Source organism: Mus caroli, chromosome 13 (genome assembly GCF_900094665.2).
Source record: "Mus caroli chromosome 13, CAROLI_EIJ_v1.1, whole genome shotgun sequence".
Taxonomy (NCBI): domain Eukaryota; kingdom Metazoa; phylum Chordata; class Mammalia; order Rodentia; family Muridae; genus Mus; species Mus caroli.
This window is the reverse complement of record NC_034582.1, coordinates 107,482,143-107,488,681: the sequence shown is the minus strand read 5'-3', so window position 1 is coordinate 107,488,681 and position 6,539 is coordinate 107,482,143.

The window sequence follows — 6,539 nt, the reverse complement described above, 5'->3', positions numbered from 1 at the left end:
CTCTTTCTAAGTTGCCTCGGTCATGGTTTTTATCATGGCAACAGGAAATAACTACAATAACCATAGAGACCTGTCTTTTCTTTCAAGATGGACCCCCACAAAGATAGTCTGAAGGCCCAGGGAATGACATAATGGTTCCTATGTCAGGACCTTCCAGGCGAGCCCCTGAAGCCCATTCTCCAAAAGTCCCAAGTTCTAAGCTTGTCCCCTAATAGACCTCAGTGCCAGACTAGTTTCCATGGACCTAGGGGCTTTCAGATGTCAGCTCTTTCTGACTGTAGGTTCTAGGGAAGCCCTCACCACCTAGAGTCAACAATTAGAGAAGCCCTATCAACACAGTTTTCAGATAATACTCACATAACTATCCTCCAGGCTAGCCCATCTACCCAGGCTCCAGTTCAGTCTCCATGGCATTAAGCTCCAGGCTAGTCTATCTATATACCAGGCTAACACCCATGACTTCAGCTTCAGACTAGACCATGAAAACCTAGACTCCATGTTGGCTTCTATATCAGGTCAGCTCCCAGTATCAGATCAATCTTCATAACCCTGATATTTAGGCCTGGTATCTGAACTCACCATGGTGTACATGAGTGCTGTGCTAACTCTGGTGACTGTGGTTTCAAACTATATATGTATAACAAGCTTCCAGAGTAGTCCCAGAGATCAGATATGCCACCACAGACTCAGACTCTAGGCCCACTTCCTTGGTCTTTCAATAGATCCATCCAGTAGATCTATAGAACAGGGACCACCCACCCTCCTGCTGAGCTAGATACACAGGCAAACCTGCTTGAAGGTGCCTTAGACAAGCCTACCTGGAGATCATTCCAGACAGATATTCTGGCATCTCCAGATGCCCTAACTGGTGAGACATTATCTCAGCTTACAGAGACTAAAATGAATCCCTGTTTCTTTAGATGCACAAACACCAACGCCCAGCAAGAAAGATCATGAGCAATGAGGAAATATGGCACCACCAGAGAAAGCAAACAAAGTACAAGAAAAGTGACCCTAACAGGAAAAAAAAAAAAAAGAGTTTATAAACTAACTGGCAGAGAACTCAAGACTTAAAGAAACCAAGTGGGTTACAACAGACTACAGATCAACAACTGAACAAAACCAGAGAAAGGTCTCATCAACAAAGTGGGAAGTTCAGCAAAGAGACAGAAGCCCTGGGGGAAAACAGGATAAATACTCTGGGGCTAAGGAACACAAGGACTGAGCATAAAAATCCCACAATGAACTTGAACATCAAAGTTGATCAAGTAGAAGAATGAACCAGAAAGCTAAAAGACAAACCCCAAATTTACCCAGGGAAAGGAACAAAAGGAAAAGCAATGAAGAAAAATAATGAAAGCAAAAGACAGAAGTTTCAAATTATAGATTATTAGAAAGACAGAAGAAAGATGACAGGCCAGAGAGCTTACATAGAGGAATTGTATCAGAGCACTTCCTAAATCTGTAGATATGAAGATATTTTGGTCCTGGAAAGATGAGGGATTACAATAAAATTCAATTCAAATGATACAGCACCTAGACATATATCATCCATTGGCATCTAAAGATAAAGAGAACATCTAGAAAGCTGTGAGAACATAACAGATATGAAGGAGTTCTAACAGTTCCTGCTGTAGAAAGAGTTTGGTTCAAAGCCAGTGGCAAAACATCTCCTAACCAGGAATACTGTACCTGGAAAAACTGTCCTACAGAACAGAAGAAATAAAAGTTTCCTCAGATAAAAGTGTAGGAATGCCGGGCAGTGGTGGTGCACGCCTTTGATCCCAGCACTTGGGAGGCAGAGGCAGGCGGATTTCTGAGTTCAAGGCCAGCCTGGTCTACAGAGTGAGTTCCAGGACAGCTAGGGCTATACAGAAACTCTGTCTCGAAAACCAAAACATAAACAAAAGCAAAACCAAAAACCAAAAATAGTGTAGGAAAGTGTAGGAAGTTTGTGACCACCAGATCTGTCTCAGAAGAGATGCTCATGGGAGTTCCTCATGGGGAAGAGAAGGAGCCATGATTTCCATCCAATACAAGAATATACATAAGCATAAAGTCAAACTCAGAATGTTCTAACAATGTGATGATGTGTAAACCATTTCTATACCAGAATGACGATTAAAACACAAAAGTATTGAGGGTGGGTGCTGAGAAGGTAGCTCAGGGTTAAGAGCACTGACTACTCTTCAAGAGGTCCTGGGTTCAACTCCCTGTACTACAACTCTCAATTGTCTGTAACTCCAGTTCCAGGGGCTCTGACCCCCTCTTCTGGCCTCCAAAGACATGCATGTGGTATGCAGATATACATGCAGGAAAAATACTCTACACATAAAATAAAAGTACTGTAGCTACAATAGTTTTTAAGGATACATAATACATAAAGATGAGATTAAAATATAGATGGAAGAACATTTTTCTGCTGTAATTCAAGTTAAAGTGTCAGCAGTTTAAAATAGTTTAATATAAGATTATTGTAAGCTTGTTGGGAGTTTATTTATTTATTTATTTATTTTTGCCTTTTCTTTGGTTGTTTCTTAGACAAAGGCTCACTGTGTATCCCTGGCTACCCTGGAACTCGCTACACAGATCAGTCTGGCCTCACAGTCAGAGATCTGCCTGCTTCTGCCTCCTAAGTGCTGGGATTAAAGGTGTGTGCCACCACCGCCTGGCTATTGTAAAATATTTTACTCTAGCCTCATAGAAAGTCCCAGGCAAGGACTCAAAAAGTTAAATATCACATGATTTCTATCATATTTATAGCAAGATTTTAAATAAATATCTTTTGTTGTTGATTTGTTTTGAGTTTTTTGGTTTGTGTGACATGAAAGTTCAAGAGGGACTTTGAGGAGGAAAGGCATAAAAGGAATGGGTAATGAGGATGAGAAAGGCATTATATAATATGTATATTACTATTATAATATAGTAATAGGGAAGTTGACTGTATTAAACACATATACAAACGCGCACCTCCTCTAACAATAACAGTAATAATCATAATAGTCATGATAGAAACCCAACGCACGCCAAGACACAGCCACAAACTATCTCTAAATGACGCTGGCCTTAGGGACAAGCACAGACTGGAAGAAAGGAAAATGCCATTCCATGCACATAAAAGTCAAAGAACACAGGTGGTCATATGTATGTTATACGAAATAGAGTTTAAGTCAAAACTGTAAGATGAGAAAATGAAGGTCACAGCACAGTGGTAAGAGGATCAGCTAGCTAGAGAATCTAACAATTACGATTAGATGCACATTAGAGAACCTAATTACATAGGCTATATATTGATTAATCAGAAAAAGAAACAGATTGCCAGACAACTATAGTGGGCATCTTTGATGTAGCAGTGCTGTTGATAAAGTGACCATCCAGACAGAAACCAAGAAAGAAATAATCAGGCTTTCGTTACACCCTGATGACAGGCTTAACAGACAGACACAGAGAACACTATCTGGCAGCAACAGAATATACATTCCTCTCAAGTGACCGAATATGTATGGATCCGGCTCCAGAACAGAGTATCTGTTAGGCCACAAAATAAGTCAGAGCCTTGAGGAAGGTCAACATCATATCAGGTATCTTCTCCAGTCACCGTGGTATGGAAATGAAAATCAAGAACAGGAAAATTCACAAGTACATGAGACTTAGGCAACCTGCTCCTAAAAATCCTATGCATCTCCCCTTCTCCCCTCCCCGCAAAACACAGATAATATTCAAAATATGCCAAGACAAACGAAGCTGAACTTATAAGAAATATTTGGTGGTTTGAACAGGTTTGGCTCTCATAGACTCAAGTGTTTGGATGCTTGGCGGTAGTGGGTGACACTATTAGGAAGACTGGCTTTGTTGGAGTAGGAGTTGCCTTACTGGAGGAAGTGTGTCACTGTGGAAGTAGACTTTGCAGCCTTATAAATATGCTCAAGCTACACCCTGTGTGATAGACAGCCTTTATCTGCTGCCTGTGGATCCAGAGGTAGAACTCTCAGTTCCTTCTCCAGCACATGTCCACCTGCATGTTGCCAAACCTCCCATCATGATGATAATGGACTAAAATCTGATCCTGTAAGCCAGCCCCAATTATAAGAGTTTTCCTTTATAAGAGTTGTCTTGGCCATCGTGTCTCTACACAGCAATGGAAAACCAAACTAAGACAGATACCAAACATGTGGCCTGGAAAAAGCGGGTAGAGGAGATTATAGCAATAAATGCCTATGTCAAAACAAATGAACAAGATAAACAGCCTACTATTACAATACAAGGAACTGGATTAAAAATAACCCAGCATTGGGTTAAGAGAAACAAGAGAAACAAGATAGGAGTCAGAAATAAACATGTAACACATAACAGCAACCAGAACAATAGAAAGGTCAAGAAAACTAGAGGTTGTTTGTTTTTGCAAAGATCAAGTTAAAATACTTAGCTAAATATGAACGATTAAGATAGGGATGAAAAGATGGCTAACTGGATAAAGTGCTTTCCCCAAAATGTATTTGAGTTTAGAGCCCTAGAACCCACATAAAAAGCAGGCACACTGTTGGCTGCCTGTAATCTTCTCTCTTAGGAAGCAGACGGGGATTCCCTCTGCAGCAGGCTGGCGAGGTGCAATAGCTGAAATCAGGGAGCTTATGGTCACTGAGGGACCCTGCCTCAGAGTGGGGAGTGAGTAAGGAAACCACTGAGCCTGCACATGCAGGTGCACTGGGGAATGCATTCAGGCCTGCACATGTCACCACATGCATGCTCCCACACACATGTAAACATACATATACACATGTATACACACACAGAGACACACAGAAAGAAGGAATGGAACTAGAAGATAAAGATAAAGTAACATGGAGATGTTAGGTTGGTGGCACAGGAAATAAATTGTGTAAGAAGCACTATGAAATCCATATGCTATCCTAAGAAGAAAATTTCCAATCAAACAAAAAGCCTCACATATCTAAGAAGTTGGAGAATTGAGAACAAAATCATAACATTTCAAATATGAATTAAAAGCCTCTATCAATAATTCGAGCTCCACTGAGTCAGGACGCAGAGAAAGAGAATGCTAAGCATGAACATAGAGATACACGAGACACATTTGTGAAGGAAAGATCAGTGAGGTGGCAGCAGGCTCATCTCAAAAGACCGCAGGACAACTCTGAGGAAAAGCCAAGACAGCAGAAAGAATGGAATCACACAGATGTGAAAAGAAAAGGCAGTAAGAAAATCGAAGTTCCTTTTCTTAGGATTCACTTGCATACACAAGACTCCACTGGTGCCGATCAGTCAGAGACATCAGTCATTATCAGTGAAAAGGAGCAGACGGTTAAGCTAGGGCTAAAAAAAACAAAAATCAAAATCAAAAACAAAAACAAAACACCTAGTCGAATGCAATGCCGAATGCTGTCTGGGTTCTGCAACTAAAAATTGACATCAATGGAAAATTGTTCATGTTCGAATAAAGCCTGAAGCTTAGTAGCAATAAACTGTCCCTGTTTGGGAACCATGGACCACAGTTACACGATCTGTTAAAGTCAGGAGGCACTGGGAGGAGGGCATCCTGAAACAGTCTGACCGTTTTGCATTTTGCCTTAAGATTATTCCAACATTAAAACTAAACTCGCAGAAACCATGCTTAAGTTTTGGATTCCATTAGCTCTGATGCTTCTAGCTACATCATAAGGACATTCATGACATAGTTTGAATGTCTGCTTCCTTTATGAGCCACAAAGATGCACATCAGCAGTTTCACTTTGAAGAACAGTATTACCTTTGCAAGAAGAAAAATGGGGGAACATATCAGATAAGAGTTATGCCCATGAGCCTAGCCTACACAGTAATGGGAGTGAATCCTCTCAAATGACAATAAAGGTAGCCAGGACCTGAAGAGTGATACCCAAGGTTGTCCACTGGTGTACACACACACACCACAAACACAGCACAACGCTACACACACACACACACACACACACACACACACAGAGTTATACAAATTATATGTTTCCTACTCCAAACCTACTGATGGGCATTATTAAACACCAAGAAAAGTCCTCCGTTGCTGTGGTGGCTTCTCCCTTTCAAGGAGATGCTGGTATTCCTGAGGCTACACACACCACGTGGAGCCCCCATTCTCTCTGCTCCTACAGGAAGATGTATGTAGAAAAATGCAGGCTGTAATTTATATTACTCCCAATAAAAACATCATATCCTATCCCTGGACAGACAGTGTAGCTAAACCATAATAAAAAGCTACCACAAAAGCAAGACTCTGAGGTGAACATAAAGAGCTGAAGCGATCCAGAGGTCAACATTTTCCAGAAGCAAGTTGGACAGGGACAATGAAAATCCTTCAGGGTATTTGGTTTAGAAAAAAAAAAAAAAAAAACCAAAACCCCGCCGGCACATATTTATATAACTGTTATATTTATATAACTGTTTTAAATGAAGGCAAACTACGCCTGGAGTTCCACACTGGATAAGAAAGTGCCTCACATTTATCTGCCGTACCATATCATCATTTATTTTACTTAAGAACATCAAAAGAG